The sequence below is a fragment of the Musca autumnalis genome, unplaced genomic scaffold (genome assembly GCF_047663935.1).
Source record: "Musca autumnalis isolate F117 unplaced genomic scaffold, ASM4766393v1 scaffold_4, whole genome shotgun sequence".
NCBI lineage: Eukaryota > Metazoa > Arthropoda > Insecta > Diptera > Muscidae > Musca > Musca autumnalis.
In genome coordinates this window covers 151,795,901-151,817,960 of record NW_027411977.1, presented here as the reverse complement: position 1 = coordinate 151,817,960, position 22,060 = coordinate 151,795,901, and the positions used below count along the sequence as shown (strand labels likewise).

The following is a 22,060-nucleotide window of genomic DNA, read 5'->3' as shown; positions in this document are numbered from 1 at the left end:
GATTGAAATATATGTCGGAGACCTTATTAAGTATATTATATATATTTATATATAGTAAAAAATTCTAAGTCGATAGAGCGCTCGCAATTTTTCAGATAGAGCTTTATAATTTGGTATAGACGTTTCTATTAATCCTAGGATATTTGGTATTGAAAATTGGCTAAATCGGTAAACGTTTTCGTATAGCCCCCATAGAAGGGTACCTACCGATTATTGTAATTTCGAAGGTTGTGGCCCCAATATCCAGCCAATATGGCTGAAATTTGATATTTAGTGTTCTTTGGGGTATAAAACTTACCATCAGAAAGTTGTCGATATAGGTCCACATGTTCATATAGCTCAAATACATAGAACGACCCCTCCGGATTTTCGGCACTTTTCAAGGTTTCAGCGACATTATCATACCGAAATGGATGAAATTTGGAATTTAGTCTTCATTGGTGGTATTAAACTCTACACCTGAAATTTTTGATATTTGCATATTTCCTATAGCCCCCCCAGAACGGTCCCTTCCGATTTTAGGTATTTCAAAGGTCCCTCCGGATTTTTGGTACTTTTGAAGGTTTCAGCGTCATTATCAAACCGAAATGGAAGAACATTTGGTATTTAGTCTTCGATAGGGCTATAAAATATTTCAGAAAAGAATTATCAGTATAGGTCCATGTTTTCATATAGCCCATTGAAGGGTTCCTCCCGATTTTCGGCATTTTGAAGATTCTGGCTTCAATATTCGACCGAACTGGCTGAAATTCGTCGTTCCGTCTTCCTTGGGGGTATAAAAATGTCCACCACAAATTTGTCGTTCTGGGCCAGTAACGACAAATTTCTGCTGGAAAGTTTTATACCCCCAGACGGAATGTCAAATTTCAGTCTTCGCCATGGGTACAAAATATTATAACAGGCAAAAAAACATCCATTGCAAAAAATCAGACACGTTTTGGTATAGCCCCAATGTAGAGGACCACCCGATTTAAGATTTTAGTCACATGTTACTAACGACTTTGGTTGTTAATTGGAATTTTGTATTCCCAGAAGATAGAAAACTTACTCCCAAACAACTACCCATGTATGTATATCCGGGCTTTAGTTTAGCTCCTATGAACTGGTATTGCTCAATTTTTTGTATTTCGAGTGGATATTTTTGTAAAATTTTCGAACAGAGATTGCTGTAATTTGGTATTGTGTGGTGTTGGAGGATACAGAAGCTCAATTCGTAAAATTTTAAAATGTTAATCCATATTTTGAAAAAAAAACCGATGACACCCAATATGATCTTTTGTAAAGGGTTTTGCTACAATTTCCTTCTGACGTGGATACAAATAACTAAGTATTTTAGAATCTCAATGAGTAGAAAACATCTACGCCGGAAATTATAAATATAAAGTGATTATCAACAGTTCAGATATTCTGCTCCTCCAAGGAATAAGCCTTAACACAGAGGAAGAGCTTAGTACTTGCAAAAACTTAATGAAACTAAGTGTTCCTATTTACTTTAGTACAGTTCATGGTGGAGGGTATTAACGCCCGGCCGAACTTAACGCTGTTTTCGCTTGTTTTCTCTTCCAAATTTCGAGTCTTTAAATTTTGATTTCATAGTCCTTGTCAAAGTCTTGTTGACGTTAATTTAAAATTGATTCTATTAAAAGAGCTTTTGGCATAAAAGGATATGTGGCTAGAAGCGAAAACGCAAATGCGCATGTCCGATCAGCACACAATATTTGCTATGAACTTTTTATTGAGAGTACTTGTAAAGCTTTTGCGGCAAATGAAATATGTAAGAGAGAAAAAAAGGCCGTGCACATTGAGTGATGCTACTGGCACAAAGTTTCAAACATTTTCCCTAATTTTCCAAGCAACACTAAACACATGACGAATACAAAACAAAAATTCTCAAAAGAAAATTCATTCAGAATTCTGCCATTTTGGTAATTTGTTTATCGTGTAGCCTTTGTCGCAGTCGCTGTTGCCGTCGCAGTTAATGCCGCAGATATTGTTGCCCATATTTGTTTGGTGTGTGTGAGAGATTGGGCAACTTCGAAATCAGCAACAACAGAAAAATTCTTGTATACGGTTTTCAACGTTCACACAGAACTGCACGCAGTAAATCGAACGCGGAAACAAGTGGAAAATCGTGAAGGAACAACAAATAACGTTTGGTGAAAAATATTCTTTAAAGATTGAATCAAGAAATCGTAAAAGAATTAAAAAAAGTGAAATTTACAGAAAACAAAAAAATCTATTTAATCTACCACAAATCGCGGTGAGTAATCCAAAGGCTAAAAATTGTATAAGGAATTTCGCGAAAGAGTGCAATTCAAAGTGATTAGTAAGTGAACGACGGAACAAATCTCTTTGTTTATTTGGGAATTCCTTTGTGAAAATGTCAAATTGATACATACATACATATGAATGTACATATGTACATATGTATTTACGTAAGTATAAATTGTTGGTAATACTTGGGAAACCATCAGTTAAAAAAGTAATTTCCCTGATCTTGGTTTGCAAATTATGATTCTTAAAAATCTTCTGCATCTGTATGTGTGCCTCTGTGATATTGTTTACAACAATTTTCCCAATGTGTTTTTTGTTGCTGGTTTTTCCTTTGCCATGGAATTTTGTAAATTTTTGTAGTCATCATAAATATTTTCTGGTGGATACATAAAGCAGAACAATTTGAGAAAATTGTAACACGATAGATGAACGTGAGTGAGGAGTGTATAAGTATTGCAAACTTATAAAAAACAACAACATCGCCATCATCATCATCACCCATATATTGCGTTGCGTACACGTGAGTGTATTGGTATGTTACAGTGAGTCAATGTATGGAAAATAAGTGTGTCAGTAGATACAAAAACAACGATGACGACAAAGTGAAAAGCAAAACATTAAAGGTGAAGGAAAGCAAAAAAGGATGAATGTGAAAGGATGAAAGGAAATATTATCCGTATGTGTGTCGGAATGTTTGATATGCTAGCAGAGGATAGTGGAGGACGAGCTGCGTATATACAAAATGTTATAATAATTAACGTTCTATTTACAAATGAACAATGTTGGTGTGTAAGTACTACTTTTCTGGCATTTTTCGCTGCCATTTATAACGGTTATCAAACCTCGCGAAAAAACAAAAGGATGTATACTGAATTAGACATCATCCCCCGTAATCATTTTCTAAAGTTTCCTTCTTTAAAGGATATGACATAAGGCAAACTCATGTTTTTACATTTGCCATTGGAATAAGGGGTCCATACATATAATAATTTTGTGGAAATGATTGATACGTTTTTGTCATCTTAAAGTGATATCAGTGGGAATGGGAAGATAATTCGTTTCCTCTATCAAAAATAATAAGCTGTTTATATGTAAAGCGTGTGATTTTCCAACATATGTATTTGGAAACACAGAATGATAAACTTTACACGAAATTATGGACAATTATTTATAGTATATGGTCCCACAAATATCCTTTAAAAACTTATCGCTTGTAACTCCTCGAAGTAATCATTTAGATCCCATGTCCCCCTCTTTGTTACACCTTTTACAAAATGGCCTAAGAATTTGCGTTGACATCAGCTTCCAAGCATGGCCTGGGATCTCTTGGAAAATTTGTATCGCTTGCAGTCCTTTGGTCCCGATTACAACATACATATATAAATATTTTTTTAATCGAGAAGTATATTTTGTTCGAATTGCCGGATCTCTATTTTTAATAAGGGCATATAGCTAACGGCAAAGCTCAGTGATTTGCCCTCAAAAAACTCTAAAAGTAGAGGGTTGGGTCATATTTATAAACTAGACCAGTACTTGAGGAGGTTATTATCAGATAGGATTGTATCAAATGTATGCTGATTTACTCGCCCATCTAAACCTTGTAATCACAATTTTAAGCGGATCGTCATTACAGTTTTTGTGCAGGCCCCAGCGAGGAGGTTTCTTCATTCATTTTGGTGATGGTAGGATAATATTTATCTGCCGAAATCGGCAAAAAAACGTCTGTGGGAGATATAGGTACATTGTTTTTATATTACGGATATTTAAGAAGCTTGTCAATTAAAGTAAAACATCTCACCTTTTTATTCATGCTAAGTAGGTTGTTGTATGGAATATGCGCTAACCCATCTCATTCCCCATTACCTACTTTTTATACCCTACACCACTATGTGGTAAGGGGTATTATGTGTTAGTGCATTTGTATGTAACATACAAAAGGAAGCGAGATAGACCCATAGTTCCTTCTAGGGATATACATAGAATCACTTTCTGAGTCGATTTATGCATGTCCGTCCGTCCGTCCGTTCGCAACATACAGGTCGCATTTGTTTACCGATTTCGCTGAAAATTGGGGAATACCATTTTTTTAGCCGTCGGAAGATCAAGTTCGAAGATGGGCTATATCGGTCCAAGTTTTGGTATAGCCTCCATATAACGGTACCTCCCGATTTAAGGTATTTTAAGGATCTTAGCCGCACTTGTTGCCCAAACCAGCTGAAATTTTACATTTGAGGTTCCCAATGGCCGCGAAATTGCTCCACTAAAAATTGTCAAGATAGGTCCACGGTTCGGTATAGTCCCCATATAACGATACCTCCCGATTTAAGGTATTTTATGGATCTTACACTGAAAGAAAAAGCTACGTAATATGAATGAAATCCTACGTTGTATCAATGAAATTTGTCATTGATTTTGAGCCAACGTAGAGCTTCATTGAATAAATGAAAAAAGTTTCATTGAGTTTCATTGAAGTAAAATTAACGAATTTGTCCATTAGTGAAATGAAACTCCTTCATTGATGCAATGAAACTTTTTTATTGATGCAATGAAACTTTTTCATTGATGCAAAGAAACTTTTTCGTTAATGCAATGAAACTTTTTCATTGATGCAAAGAAACTTTTTCGTTAATGCAATGAAACTTTTTCATTAATGCAATGAAAATCCTTCATTCATGCAATGAAACTTTTTCATTAATGCAATGGAACTTATTTATTTATGAAATGAAACTTCTTCATTGATGCAATGCAATTTTTTCATTAATGCTATGAAAATCCTTCATTGATGCAATGAAACTTTTTCAATAATGCAATGAAATACTTTCATTGTTGTAATGAAACTTCTTCATTTATGCAATGAAGCCTTACGTTGGTTCAAAATCAATGACACGTTTTATTGATGTAACGTAAGATTTCATTCATGTTATGAAGTCATTTCATACTCACGTAATGAACAAAAATGAAGTCAATGCTAAATATGTTTATTTCGTTTTATTGCAATTAGTGTTGACCATGAATAGAACAAGTTATTTTTAATTCATCAGGTATTAAACACATTAATGATAGTATTGGGCGTTGTCATCTGTAAGTAAAATTGAAATAATAAACAAATTGTTAACTAATTAACTGGTATTCTTGACAATAACTTAAATCCAACTTTTGTCGCTGTGTCATCCCCTGTGTACGTCGATGATGTTGGGATACAGCATTTGGTTTCTTAAGGGAGTGGTGCTTCATTGACCATGGAAGGTCTTTGTAATTCCACTGATCATTAGATTTTCTATTTTTATCGCCATTGCAAACACAAATGAAAATTGACAAAAAAAACCAAGACATAAAAAATATAAAAAATATTTTTACCAATATCTGAATTTTTATTTCACATTAAACACTTCATACTTACTTTCAGCGAAGTTAATTATCCTTCTGGGCGTTGTCATCTGTAAGCAAAATTAAAAAAAAAAAAAAAAAACAAACAATTTTTAGTAATTTATCTGGTTTTCTAAACATTAACTTACCTTTATTTTTTGCCGTTCTACAGCAAACTATGGGCAATTCAATGTGTACTTCCAAGCTGTTAGGATACAAGATTTCCTTTTTCTAAATTTGAGGTGCTTCGTTGGCCAATTCTCCGCCATTCCACTCATCTTTAGATTTTCTATTGAATGCTTCCATTACAAAGAAAAATATATGTAAAAGAACAACTGAACACATAAAAAACAATATTTACATTTTCTTTTCATATTAAATGCATCACACTTTTTAAAGTCGAAAACACCAGACGTAATATAACTTTTTTCATCCACACTTGATTGTGGTATAGCACAAACTAAAAGTTCGTGAACATCATTTTGCAAAGAGAGAGTAATTTTGCCCACGCGTGTTTTCTGCTTGTTAAATACACACACACAACCACAGCTGGAATTCAATGAACAACAATACAAAAAATAACAAAGAACTGAGGATAGTATTCTTTTTAATGCGAATGAATATTTATGTATACCAACGCCAATCGGCGACAGTAGCGAATTTGTGTACAGTTGATGCCGCTTCTGATAGTTTTTGTAAATATTCATGCATACATATTTATGTATGTGACTCCATACATATCCCAGTTGTTCAATAAATAGCAATTGTCTACTTTGACATAGGCATGTAACTAGTTACTCATTGATCCTAGTTACTTTACACCCAAAAATGGCACACAAAATAGCCTATAGCCTGCTTTTGCCACTGGTTACAGGTAATGCGGCGTGTAATATATTGACTATTTTACAGAATACCGATGGATAGTGTAATCGACAATGTTTCTCTCTTGTAATCTCTTTTCAACAATATTTCTTTTTTTAACAAAATAGAAAAAAATGTTCTGTCATTTTGTTTATTCATAAATAAGAAAATTATTGATGCGTTTGTTGTGAAAAAATGTAAGATGCAAAAAAGAACGTGTTACGAGCTAAATCATAGAAAGGATGATTAATTTAAGAAGAATATTTATAATATATATGTGGTAAGTATTGATACATATCTTGACACAATTCATTATCGCGCTATTTCATTAAACTTCTATACATTTTATTCCAGGAACTTTTGAATGATCTGAAGGACCCACGGGAAAAACATTCCGAGGACCAAATAAACATAAGTCGCTGTATCAAGTAGTCATACACTAGTTCCAGTATTAAGGATCAAGATCTATTTGTATACAAGATTATATTGTCCTTTGTAAAATATTTGCACTCCATGTAATAAAATAAATGACTTCAAGTTACTAGTAGTTTTGGCTATCATTTCTGAGTACCGAACTGACTGGTTACTGGTAATGCAGCGAAGGGACTATTGGGTTTCCCAAGACTATCGATTTGACTGGTTACTGGTAATGCAATGAAGAGACGATTCCCTCTCACACAACTATCGAATTGGGTGGTTACTGGTAATGCAGTGGGGGGACAATAGACCCCTTCCTATGACATCCCCATGTTAAATTCACCAGTCTATAGCATTGCGAGTAGATTGGGTGGTAACTAGGGGTGTTTACCAGTAGCTAGCAAAATTGCTAGTTATTCCCTAGTTACCCGAACAACTGGGTATGTATGTAGCCAATATATGTATGTGTTCTTTTTGTGATTGTCAAAAATATAATTTGTTTAAAAAAGACAAAATAATTAGAAGACAAATGTTATACATAAACAGATTTATAAAGAATACAAATGCGAAAAGGGTAATAATACCTACTCATAAGATAATATTAGATACGATAGTATTAGGGATTTCAAACATGTTTCATTTATTTAATGAAACTGTTTCATTTATTTAATGAAACTGTTTTATTAATTTTTGGAGCAAACTAAAAACATCGAATATATAAATTTTTTCGCCATTTTTTTAAAAAATGTTTTGCGTACTTGTTCTTTTATACCCATTCTATGTAGTTTGAATTCAAAATTTACATATTTAACTTTACAAACATTAAAAGTTTCATTACATCAATGAAATCCGTTTCGTTTATACAATGAAACCAAAAATCATTAAATTTTAAATAACGTAAAGATTCATAGCATGAATGAAACATTTAATAATATTAATGGAATGTTTCATAGCATCAATGAAAAATAATCAATGAAACCCGTTCATTGATACAACGAAGCATTTTTCTTTCAGTGTAGCCACATTTTTTGCCCAAACTAGCTGAAATTTTACATTTGAGGTTCTCAATGGCCGCGAAATTGCTCCACTATACCACGGTTCGGTATAGTCCCCATATAACGATACCTCCCGATTTAAGGTATTTTAGGGATCTTAGCCACATTTTTTGCTTGAACTAGCTGAAATTTTACATATGTGGTTCCCAGTGGCCACGAAATTTCGCCACTTAAAATTGTTAAGATAGGTCCATGTTTTTTTGTAGCCCCCATATAACGGTACCTCCCGATTTTAGGTATTTTAACGATTTTCCCCAAATATGGCTCCAATTTGCCATTTGGAGTTTAATGAGTTCAACAAATTTACTTTAATGTTTGTTTTGGGTTATTAAAAAACTTCTCCACCAAGAATTATGGGCATACATATGTCCACGTTTTGATATAGCCCCGAATTTTGGTATAGCTTCCATATTAAAGTACCGCTAGATTTTAGGCACTCTGCAGTTTTTATATACTTTTTATACCCTACACCACTATGTGATAAGGGGTATTACGTGTTAGTATTGGGATGTATACTAATTATTCCATTTTTACATATTTCGACTGGTGTAGGGTATTACATAGTCGGCCCCGCCCGACTTTGGTCTTTTCCTACCGGTTTTAAATGTTTATTGTAACAGGTAAGAAAGTATCAGTCAGGTGTGCCGACCATAAGAAAAGAAGCAAACACAATACTTCTGACGTCTATAGGGTTTTTTGAGGTTTTGGGCAAATGTTTCGGGAAATATGGATTTGCCCCGAAAAAATTGTACCGTTTTAACTATGGACGCATACAAAACATGTTGCCAAAACTTTAAAAAACGTTCCCAGACCAGTCCGTAAACTGCACTCTTTCTAAAGTTTGTGTAGGCGGTACCCGAAAAAGTGGTCTGATGTAGTCGATATTCGGGCATAGTTCGAGGCAGTAAGAAATAATACGATGTACGACGTTTGAACCAAGTCGGTTTATCCCTTCAAGGGTTATCTTACATACTACCCAATTTAGTTGGTACTGACAGGCATTTTTGAAGGGCCCGCATAAAACACTTTTTTGTCAAAAAATTTCAAATCGATTCGAGATGAGCTGCTACATTGCACTCTTCCCAAATTTTCTGGACCGATATAGTCCATATTTTAACCTAATACATGACTAGATGAAATAATACTACGTACAACGTCTGGATAAATCAGAAACTCTCTGCGAGAGCTATGTTCTGGATTCGCCATTTTAGTTGGTGCCATTATCTCAGGATGTATGGACATGTCCCCGAAAAGATTGTACCGTCGAAAAGAGCCACAAGGGCATTCTGCTGAAAAAAAATTTAAGCTATCCGAGAGGAGCTCTTAAATTTCACTTTTTCCGAATTTTGTGTGAGAGTTATCCGAAAGAGTGGATCGATATGGCCCATATTCGAACCCGATCCATGCATGAAAGTTATATTACCATATACAAAGATAAGACCAATTCGGTAACTCCCTTCGAGAGTTATCGTGCGCACCATTTTAGCGAACATTTTTAAACTTTTGTGTGGGAGGTACCGGAAGGAGTGGACCCATATGGCCCATCTTCGAACTTAAATGCCAAATTGTGGAACCTAGCGGTTACTTCATTCGAGAGTTATCGTGCGCACCAGCCAGCTAGACAGGCACACGGACAGACATTGCTCAATCGGCTCTAAATTGTCTGAAACAGATTTCGTCCAAACATACTTGGGGTCTAAACCCATTATTTCAATGAGACACATTTTGGGTCATATCAAAGTGTATACACCCTCTTTAGCCTAAAGGCTGAGGGTATAATGATGAATAGTCAGCTTAGTTGGGGGCATTTCAATAAAAGTGACAAATATTAAAGAACACTATTTGAGCTTAAAATTTTTACTGAAAAACTTAAAATACAAAGATAGAGGAAAATGCGCTTAGTTATATTTTAGGCTAATGATAAGTGGAAAATGTGCCTCATCGAAATATTGGTTTTAGACCCCAAGAGTATTTGGACGAAATCCGTTTCAGACAATTTGAAGCCGATGTAACCATGTCTGTTCGGCTGCCTGGAGCGCACCATAACTCTTGAACGAATCAACCGATTCTGTCCAAAATATTGGTCAACTCCTTCGTGTACCCCCCACACAAAATTTCGGTTCAAGATCTGCTTTCAAATAATTTTGATTTTTCTGTAACAGGTTCCTCTCGAAGCACCCATACCGGCGGAACAAGTTCTTTGAAGGGCAAGTTCATACTTCCTGACCAAATGGCTCGAAAGCTGTAGTGGCTGATGCGCACGTAAACTTTCGAACCGGATACTGTGTTGGTTCAAACGTTACATATTGCAATATTGCAGCGAATCTAAGATAAAGTTCGAAGATGATGCTTATCGGTCCACTTATTCCGGTACCTCCAACACAAAAGTTAACAAATATTCGCTAAAATGGTTTGCACGATATCTCTTAAACGGAGCAGGGGACTTACTCCAAACTTTGGATCTCTTGATATTTTTTCCAAACTTAGTTTAAGTTCGAAAACGGCCCATATCGCTTCACTTTTTAGGGTATCTCCCTCACAAAGTTCAAAATTTTTGTTTAAGTGCTGTATAAGGCCTGTTTGAGGATTTCTTTGTCATGTTTACGTGGCCAAGTTCGTGAACAAATTCATGCTTCCTGACATAAAGTCTAAAAAGTCTAAAAGATATACCAACTGACTGGCGACCAACTGAAATGACTGGTGGGCGCCATATCTATGGAAAGGAATTAATCACAAAATATGATCCACTTCCAAAATGAACTATGTCGGTCCATTCCTTCAGGTACCTCTGCAAAACGTCAAAACTACCCACAAAATGGTAAAAGCATCTTAAATACATAATGTTTGGGTAAAAGGATTTTGATTATGTAGCCAGTATTCGATTTGTCCATAAAGTTTCAGTTCACACCGACTACGGATACATATTTACTTGTTTTAATGCCAATTTTAATATTTTGAAATTTTTATTGCAATGCTTCTGCTTCAAAAAAATCAAGTTTCGAGAAAAACGCGTTTTAAGTTGCCGATTGAAATTGACTTCCCAACATAAAAGATTATTAAACAAAAAAATCAAATAACTACTTGGACTATCATTTGTAAAGACCTAAATTTCTGTGCAAGATCAAGCATGATTTAAAATTGTTACTGCTTTATAAACTCAAAAAACTTTTTTGGTTATAAGCCAAACACCTAGAAAATAAGCAGTAACTCGTTGAGGTTTAGAGATATCAACTTGAAACTTTGACACAAGATAAAATAAAAGTCATAGAAAAATCGAAATTTAATTTTTATTTTTTGATTTATGCCACTCTTTGAGTAAATGAGCGATATGTTGATTTTTTTTAAATACATTCTACTTAATTTTTTACGGAAATTTGTGGAAGATTACCGCCTAATGTCTGGACAAAACCTTATCCTATTTTATTAGTATTGACCAAGTTTTATTTTACAAACATATGGAAGTATGTATTTGTTGTCAAAGTTACACTGACTACTTAACATTCGTTAGATTTGTTTGTTTCGTTGTTTATTGTTGTTGGCCCATTTTAATTTCCATAGACAACATGATTTGGAGAGTAATAAAGAGTCACCCTCTCACGCACACACACCGTCAAATGTATTGTCTGGGTACGTGCAAACGGTGAAGGGAGGAAGCTTTCGGGTAGGTCTATGTTTTTATGTTGCTGCTAGCTTTTCTTTTCGTTTTTTGTTTTGTTCAATTTTATGTTTGTTGTTATGTTCTCATTTCTTCGTAGCTAACGTTGTTTTTTTTGTCCATTTATGCTGCCTGCTCACGTCGCTGCCACTCTGCCACTAACTCTTAAATGTAATTGTACCTTTTAGGGGTGGATTCCATTGTTGTGTTTCATTTGATTTTGTAACTTATCGCCATTTCTGTGTCAGTGGGGTGTTCGTATTCCATGTATGGATGACAAAAAGTGTGTTGCGCTAGGGCGGCATTGAGTAAACAGATGGATGCACCAGATAAATAACTTTAGTGCTTGAACTTGAATTGTCTCCATCGAACTTGTCGCGCTTAATCTGTAAAAATAAAAAACACACACATACAAATGACATGAAAATGTGTTCTTGTGTACAGTACGTATGAGTGATGCAGATTCATTGTGTAGCATAAAATAAGCTTAATTCATACGTACCATCGTACAACATTGATATTCCTATCAATTGGACAACGCCAATCAAATAGTAAATTTGTTTTAGACGTATTGTTAAAAAATGACATGTATTTGTCAACAACATTAGGAAAAAAGTTCATACTCGATCGGCACTACTTTGCAGAACAATGTTTCTTTAAACGACAATGGAAAACTTCTATTTTAAAAATGGTCTAAATTGTAAGGAACATTAATTTTCTTTCATTTCAAACAATTTATTATATAAGAACGCTAATAAGTGACCTCATCCTGATGATTATGTGGAATTTATATGTAATAAGTAAAAAAGTATTAGCCGGCTTTACCGACAGAGATACACCCTCAGCCTGTGAAATTATGGAAAGAAACAAACCCAATATGGATTGTTTTTCACAGCCTTAGCTGATATGAACTTAACTCAAAAAGATTAATACTATTGTAATATGAGCAACGAGACAACATTCTGCAAAAAATTTTAAAACGATCCAATATATGTTCTGCGAAAATTCGAAGGGGCACTTTTGCGAAAAAAATTGAAATTTTGTGTGGGAGATACCGAAAAGAGTGGACTGATATAGTCCATATTCGAACGTGAAATTTGTCTGGTAGAAATATTACAAAGTGCACACTATGAATCAAATCGGTTTCTCCTTTCTAGAGTTATCGTGAGTCCAATCGTAGTGAAAATATTGTACATTTGTGGGGTAGGTACCCAAAGGTGAGGACTGATATTACCAATCTACGAACTTAAACTAAATTTGGACATATTACGAGACTCGAATTTTGGATCGAATTGGTTGACCGTTTGGCAGCCAGACAGACGGACAGACGGACAGGAATATAATATATATAAATAAAAAAATAAATCAAATGTCGTTCGTTGGTAATGGTATCAGTTGTGAACGGCTGGACCGATTTCGATAATTCATTCTGTAAAATGTGCGACAACCCAAGTCGGGTTGGGTTTTTATGCGAAGAAAATTTGACCACGCCCACTTTTACACCCACTTTTTCAATTTTTATCATTTCTACAAAAACTACTGAACCGATATTCCTGAAATTCCCAGGGCATGTACAGTAGGGTTAGTCATTTTTTTTAGATTCAAAATCTGTGGAAATAGCAAATAGGGCAGGCAAAAACAAGCAGAATTGCGTTTTTACTTTTTCGAAATTGTGAAAAAACGTTCCGCACAAAATGCAATTACTTTAGCTCAAAACCAATTTTTTCATTTGAAATTTTTTGTGATTTTTAAAATTTGATAATATTTTTTTTTAATTTTTTTATACTTTTTTTAATAAATTTTGATAAATTTTTAATAAAATGTAATTGGATCCAAAATATTTCATTTATTTTTCGAGATATATCGATTGTAAAACTTTTATTAGAGCAACTCGTTTAAAATTTTTAAAACTGGGAAATGAAACCGAGTTGCAAATTTTAAAATCGATGTAGCTTAAAAACTAAATGACAGATTTTTGATCAAATTGCATATTTGAAATCGATGCACTAAAACCAACTAAAAAAAATTATTACCAAGAACAACTATTGCAGAAAAAAATTTCTCAAATTTAAAAATTTTAAAAAAAAGTAAACTAAAAAAGTTTGTTTTTAGCTAAAGTAATTGCATTTTGTGCGGAAGGTTTTTTTACAATTTCGAAAAAGTAAAAACGCAATTCTGCTTGTTTTTGCCTGCCCTAAATGCCATTTCCACAGATTTTTGATATTCGAAAAAAAATGAAAAAATGACTAGCCCTAATGTACAGGGGTGGCCCCCGGTTAAAATAGGCTACAAATTTTTTTGCATTTAAAAATGGTATATGTATATAAATAAAAATTACGACATTTGCAAAATTTCATATTTGCAAAAATTATGAATGTTGAGGTTGTGTACCTTTCCCACGCCTTTCTTTAAAACGCTATATGTATAAGCCAAACTTATGATTCGGGGCCAAAATAAATATGTTATATCAAGAAAACTGATTTTTAAAAAATGTTCAAGAATGTCCCGTTGTCCAAAATGCTTTATATTTTTAGACGAATTTCGGGGGCCTATTTTTTTTCTAATCGCTATATTTGCTATACCTATGATAAGAATAACGATCAAGAATAACGATATATTAACAAATTTCCTTAAATGGTGAGGTTCAACGGTTGTGGCTTCTGAAGCAAACGGTCGTGTTGAAAAATTAGCGCATCGCAGTGACTTTTCTCATATTATAAAGTTTTTTCGTTAAAAAACAAAACAATAACTTCTGCTTAAAAACAACAACAAAATGGATTTGATACAAGTGTCAACAATTATATGCAATAAGTGCAAAGCTACGATAATGTCGAGTAACAATGTATGGTGTCGCGGCTGCGACAACAAATACCATTTCGGCCCATGTAGTGGTCTCCTTGAAATTAGCTACAAATCCATGTGTGGAATTAGAAAATTAGATTGGAGATGCGAGACATGCAGAACAAAGCAAAAATATTCGAACGAAAACCACTCATCTGTACATGATGATAGACAAAACACAACAAATCAACATGCATTGCAATACTCAATTGCACAGCTAAAACGAGGTGAAGTAGAAACTGCACAGCAGTCAAATGTTCAACAACAACAAAAAAAGCAGAGAGAAGAAGACGATGAACATGCTGACTCTGTTACCAAAGAGAACAGAAAACGTTTTAAAGACGCACAACCAATAAATATCACTAACAAATCTGCAGTACCAACTGAATCTCAACACCACAACAATAACAATGTGCAGTATGCAGAACTCAAATCTGACATGGCAGAGCTTAAGTCTGCCATGCAGCAAATGATAGCAAACATAAACACCTTCGCTATCACAAACAACAATAACGCAGAGAATATCAATATCAGTCTCAATAAGATAAATGAGACTCTCTCAAATATTACGTCTCAGGTCATTGAACTGCAAAAGAAAGACGAAGAAAAAAACCAACGGCTCGTCGAAATGGATAAGAGAATAAATAGACTTGAGCAGAAAACCATAGAACGCAATATCGAAATAAACAATCCCAACGTTACCAATATAGATGCGAAAATCGTCGTAAAGAAAATTGCCGCCTCAGTCGGCGTCGAAATAACCGATGCCCACATTGAGAAAGCATACCATGTTAAACCAAAGGGTAAAATAATAGTGGAGTTCTCCTCTATGAACAAGAAGAAAGAGATAATGTCAAATCTGAAAAGACACAGAGTAGACGAATGCATTTTATCGGACAGTATCAATCCAACAAATAGATACATCTTCGTTAATGACGAACTCACGTCAAATTATAGACGTATCTTATGGATGGCCAAAACAAAGGCGAAAGAAAACGGCTGGAAATTTGTTTGGGTAAAGAGTGGATATATATATGCCAAACAAAATGAAAATTCTTCACAAATCATCATCAATAACTCAGCTGATATAGAATTTATAACAAAATCCAATTAAAATATTCTATATTTCTCTTTGAAAAAATCTCATCAGCAAACTATCGAACTAAAAGAACAACAATACTGCCTAATTTTTTACTCTTTTTTTATGAAAAAAAGCAATTTAAGGAAACCAAAACGAACATTATTATCATAATAAATCAAAATGAATTCAATTTTTAACAATTTCGATGAACTAAGTGATCATGTCATCAACAATACTATTTCAATAATAAGCTTGAATATAAGATCCATTAGGAAAAATTTTATTGATTTCCTAACAAGAATAAAAAACATTATAAACAAAATAGAGATTATAATTCTCACAGAGACAAACATAAACGACGACGAAAATCAATTCTATCAAATAACCGGCTATAATTCTACATTTCTTAACCGAGAAGGGAAAGGAGGAGGCATAGCTGTATACATACACGAAAAAATAGCCTTCAAAACTATTATCACAAATACAAAATTGTTCGAAAGTATGCAATTCGAAATATCAGTCAATAATCACGACGTTATTACAATATTAGCATGCTATAGACCACCCAATTTAAACATCAGAAGTTTCACTGAAGAACTCAATCAGCTTCTTAGTAGACTAAATAAAAACCAAGGTATTATACTAGGTGGTGACATGAACCTGGACATCAGCGCGAATAGTACATCATCTAAAAATTATTTAGACATGTGTGCCACGCATGGTCTGCAATGCCTTATTACCGAAAAAACACGAGAAGATGAACGGCGTGGGAGCAGAACGTGTATAGACCATTTGTTCATTAGATATAGAGCGAAGTGTAGTTATAAATCCGCCATAATAACTACAACAATCTCAGATCATTACACTGTATTCGGTTGCATAGAAAAAGTACCAACATTACCTAATCTAGGACAACAAAATAACACGAAAACTATAATCAACAACAATAAAGTTAAACGCCTAATACAATGCACAAATTGGAGCGATATGGCTGCAGCTGATGGCGGAACTAACGACCTTTTCAATAATATTTATCACACTTTTAATAAGATATACGAAAGATCCACTGAATCGAGAAAAATAAAAACGAAAAACAGAAATGGGCAACCGTGGCTAACAGAAGAGTTGATTAAATGCTGCAACATAAGAGACAGTCTATACAAAAAATATAGAAAAAATAAAAACTCCGCCAATGAAAAAATATATAAGGTATTTAATAACAAATTAAACAAAAAAATTATATTTGCCAAAAACTCATTCTACTTCCGAGAATTCGTACAAAATAGAAGTAATATAAGACAAACGTGGAAAACGATAAATCAAATCATAGGTAAGAAAAGTAGTAGTATAGATGATACAGTAAAAACCAATTTTGAAAACCAGAACATATTGGAAATCACCGAAAAATTTGCCCAACAATTTAAGAGGAACGTGGAGAACATTGTTCATGTTTGTGATATCACAACTCTTCCCACTGTTCACACGAACTGCCTAAATACCATATTTCTGGAGAATACCGATGAAGTAGAAGTACTGAATATACTAAAATGCCTTAATACTAGAAAAAGTCCCGGAACTGACTGCATCAGGGCAATGGATCTGAAAAATAATGCCGAACATTTAGCTCCAACTTTAACAGAACTTATTAACAAAAGCTTAAACGAAAATATTATTCCGAACTTATTAAAAATTTCCATAATTCGCCCAATTTACAAAAGTGGAATAAAATCAGCCTACGAAAATTACAGACCGATATCCATATTACCAATTATCGAAAAGGTCTTGGAAGAAATAGTTAGTAGAAGGTTAAATAAGTTTATCATAAAACACGACATTATAAACAGAAACCAATTTGGCTTTCAGAAGGGAAGAAACCTAAACCAACTTCTGGGACACTTCGCAAATGAAATAAACAAGAATCTAGGCGAACAAAAGCAATGCTTAGCTATGTTTATAGACTTTAGTAAAGCGTTTGACACTCTGTCGCATATAAAGCTGCTAGAGATCCTTGAAAGGAACGGAATAAGAGGACACTGCTTAAAGTGGTTCGAAAACTACTTAAAATGTCGTAGTTTTAAAGTCAAAATAGACAAATATACTAGCAGCGAATATAGATCCGAGTACGGAGTTCCGCAAGGCTCCAAACTTGGACCAATACTTTTTATAATATACGCCAATGATATGGTTAAACATTTAAAAGACAGCACCGCTTTTTCATATGCTGACGACACCACTATAATTGTATCCGATAAATCCATCCAAATGGCAGAAACAAGAATGCAACGGGAAATGAATATAGTGACAAAATGGTGTCACGATAATGGTTTAATTATCAATGCTAGCAAAACAAAACTGATGCACTTCCGTCCAATACACATCCCCCCAAGAGAAATATCGATAACTTTTCACAATTTCGACTGTTTACATAAAAGCGTCAGCGACAGTATGTATCAGGAAACATGCACTATGAAAATAGAGGTGGTCGATACATATAAATACCTTGGCATTATTTTAGATAGTAACTTTAAATGGAAACCACATATTGAAAATGTAAGGAAGAAACTTCGCAAAACTTCGTATGCCATGTACCACCTAAGTAACTGCGCCCCATATCATGTCTTAAGACAAGCATACTTTTCACTTGCTGAATCGTATTTAAGACATGGTATTACAGCATGGGGTAATGCACCACACTGTCGAATATTACAATGTGCCCAAAACAGTTTACTCAAAATACTTCAAAAACGTTGGCATAGACCAGTAATCGACCACAACATAGACACGAGCCTAAGTGCCACCCAACACAACCAAACAAACCAATCAAACATACTACACAAAAATCTGCATGTCCTAAACATAACAAATTTATACAAAACAACCATAATCAACGAATTCTCGACCGATAACAATCTCCTAAAACACATTGACCACACTCTGCACACTAGAAGACGAATAGAAGGAAGATACCACATCCCCAACTTCAAAAATGAATATGGTAGAAGATCCCTAGCTGTGAGCCTTCCAACAACACTTAATGAATTACCAGTAGAACTATTTAATATTTCAAATAAAATTAAAAGAAAAAAATTGTTTAAAAACCATTTCATAAATTCTCAATAAAATGTTTTTTCTATTGGTTTATAAATGAATTAAAAATAATAATACAGCTGAACTATAAAGCAATGTAAAATGTATATACGAAAATTATACTTAAGATATTCCTGCAGACAAGCCTAAAGCTTCGCGGGACTTATGAATTGTAAATTTTTCAATATATTTCAATAAAGATTGTTATAAAAAAAAAAAAAAAAAAAAAAAAAAAAAAAAAAAAAAAAACTAAGCGGGAGAATTAGACTTAAATGTTTGTAAAGGTTGATAGTTAGACTGCTTTATTGTAAAGACATGGAACGTGGACGATAATAAATCCTAAGCAGCATCAATGGACACAAAATCGACAAAGTCCATAAGAGAGAAGAAAGGTTAGAGACAAAATCTGTTGATAAATTTAAAATCCTCCTCGGTTTGACAATGGACCGAAGAAGTGAAGTAGAAAATATCTATTTTCAAGCATAAAGTCCATAAAAATTGTGAATAAAACTAATTACGACGGGCCAGCAACGCGGACCGGGGTCTGCTAGTAATTCAATAAATGTATGTACATTGTGGTGTTCGTATTTAAAAACGATCGCAAAGTAGACCTTAAACTTTTGTGGACAGGTACCCGAATGATTTGGTCTAAACGCATGTAAGGCTTAAACTATTATTTCGAACCTTTAGAGAAGGTCGACGTCTTTGCTTCCGCTCATTAAATCCTGTTAAGATTTTTTAGCTCATCGATGTCGCGCCTGCACCAAGTTTAAGACTTTTAAAAGATTGCGCTCTGTTCTTCCGGCGAAATGGGAGATTTCCCGCCCTCCAACATAACTAGAAATTTCAATAAAATCGATTCAATAGGTTACGAATTGCTACGCATTAAAAGAGGGAGGATCAGCCGATTCCTTCAACAAAATAAAGTTGCAAGTGCTATCACTATTGTCCCGCTTAATCTTTTACAAATATGAACATTAATTTCATATAAAAATAATTGTTTTAAGTATGTCGTAGTGCCGAACTTTTCAAACCCTCCATCATGAAATATTCTCAACTAATATCGAATAATTAGTAACTGTATCCACAATATTTAATTGACTACTGGGAATGCTAAATACCAAATTATATCAAATTACTTGAAATCGGGCTGAAGCGTTATATAGGGGCTATACCAAAGCGTGGACATATTTATCTCCAAAAATTTTATGAATATGTTTTTTGACTACTACCGAACAAAAAAATGCATCACCATGTAATGACTTTAATCAGTAAATTTTGACAATAGTAACTCCTTACAAATCGACATCAAACTCATTTTTTCACATGCGGATGTCATAGGAAGGAAGTACTTAATTCGATTCTCACCGTCAACGTAGATCCCGTAGATCTTTTGAAGACATTTTCTCTCAAACATACCAAGCACTGCCTTATCTGCTTGCGCAAGAAGCCAGGCTTCTGAACCATGCACTAGCACGGGTAGTATCAGTGTTTCGTAAAGCGTATTTTTTGTTTAACTAGATGCGGCTTTGCTTTTAAAGTGCTTACTTTAGCTAATGTAGCATCTGTTGGCCAATACAATTCTTTTTCTTATTTCACAATTGATGTTGTTTGTTGTGTTTACGGCGGTGCCGAGGTAGACGAAGTCTTTTACTACCTCAAAATTATAGACACCAACGTCAACAGTTGGTCAGAGTTCTATGGACGCATTGCGCGTTGACACCATCAACTTGGTCTTCTCGCCTTTTACCGTCAAACCCACTTTAGCAGATTTTCTTTCGACCTTCTTAGAGGTATCAGTTGCTTCTTTTTCGGATCGACCTATGTGGCTATTGGTGTAAATTGTGCCATTTCTTTTGACATTTGCATCTCGTATGACTTTTTCCCGCAGGATGTTGAAGAGATCACACGAAAGGCTGTCTCCTTGTCTGAAACCTTTTTGGTACTAAACTGTTCGGAGAAGTTCTTTCCTATTTTAACTGAGGACCGGGTATCAGTTAAAGTGATTTTACAAAGCCGAATGAGGTTTGCTGGGATACCAAATTCAGACATGGCTTTGAATACCTTTGAAGGTAGGAGGCTGTCAAAGGCTGCTTTATAATCGACAAAAATATGGTAGGTGTCGATCTGCATCTCTTGCGTCTTCTCCAGGATTTGCCGCAGGATAAATATCTGGTCAATGGTGGACTTGCCAGGTATAAAGCCGCATTGGTATCGTCCAATTATTTTATTGGCCATAGGCTTTAGGCGTTCGCATAATATCCCTTACACTATCTTATAGGCAATAGGGAGAAGACTTATGCCTCTATAGTTGGAGCATACAGTCTTGTCTCCTTTCTTGTGGACGGGACACAGGATAATCAGGTTCCAATCGTCGGGTACGCGTTCTTCCAGCCAGCTGATGCATACACCTTATCAGCGTTTCACATCCTGTTTTGAACAGCTCGGCTGGTAAGCCATCGGCTCCTACTGGCTCATTTTCTTCAGCCGGTTTATTGCTGACTTTACCTCATCTTGCCTGGGCGGTATACATTCAATACCATCATCTGGAATCGGATCTGTTATATCTTCGTCGCCTTCGCTACTATTGGATACCAACATGTTGAAAAAATGCTCTTTCCATATCCTGAGCACACTATTTGTATCAGCTACGAAATTACCTTGCTGGTATCTACTGGAGGACGTGCCTGTACCAAAGGCATCAGTTTGATGTTTCACTCTTTGGTAGAATTTTCGGACTTCATTCTTGTTCCTGTACATCTGGATTTTTTCACACTCTCGCTTTTCCATTTCTCTCTTTTTCCTGCGGATACCTCTCTCCTTTTCTCCCGATACCTCTCCCGTGCGCTACGCGGTAGCAGCACGACATTACTGGCCATACCACGTGTTCCTTCGTGGAGGTCTCTTGTATCCAAGTATGGATTTTGTGGCTATTTGCATGGTGTGTGGCCAATACTTTGCCATTGTCCTGATATGTTATCGGGAAGAGGAGTGCTTTGATTAAACAATTGGGCCAGTTGAGTGGAATATGCTGTGGCTATCTGTTGTAATTGCAGCTTACCGCTGTCTAACTTTCGTGTTGTGTCTGTTCGCACATTATTTGCTACGTTTAATCGGGTATGTACATTGCAACATGGTCCGAGTCAATGTTTACATCCAACACGCTCGATGAATGTCTTCCATTTATCGCAACGTGATCAATTTGATTTCTTGTTTTCTGATCCGGAGACAGCCAGGTGCCCACATGAAAGTCGAGATTCTTAAATCTGGTACTGCTTATTACCATGTTTTTTGCCGCTGCGAATTCTATCACCCTCATACCATTGTCGGATGTTTCACGGTGGAGACTTAATTTCACGACTGTTGTTCCAAAAATATTATCCTTAACAATTTTTGCATTAAAGTCGCCTGGAATAATTTAAA

The 22,060-nt window shown here is 34.9% G+C and overlaps 1 protein-coding gene across 6 annotated transcripts in view; it reads left to right on the top strand.

The window, feature by feature from the left end:
* The first annotated feature begins 1,790 nt into the window (after positions 1-1,790).
* axed (BTB/POZ domain-containing protein axundead) overlaps positions 1,791-22,060 on the top strand; it is a 177,269-nt gene continuing 156,999 nt past the window's right edge. For 3 of the 6 annotated variants that reach the window (XR_012412670.1, XR_012412675.1, XM_073984202.1), the window contains exon 1: positions 1,791-2,260. The gene's annotated coding sequence lies outside the window, so the exon portion shown is untranslated. Of the gene's footprint in view, positions 2,436-22,060 lie in introns of all 6 variants that reach the window. The other 3 variants (XR_012412674.1, XM_073984205.1, XR_012412673.1) reach the window with 3 other exon arrangements.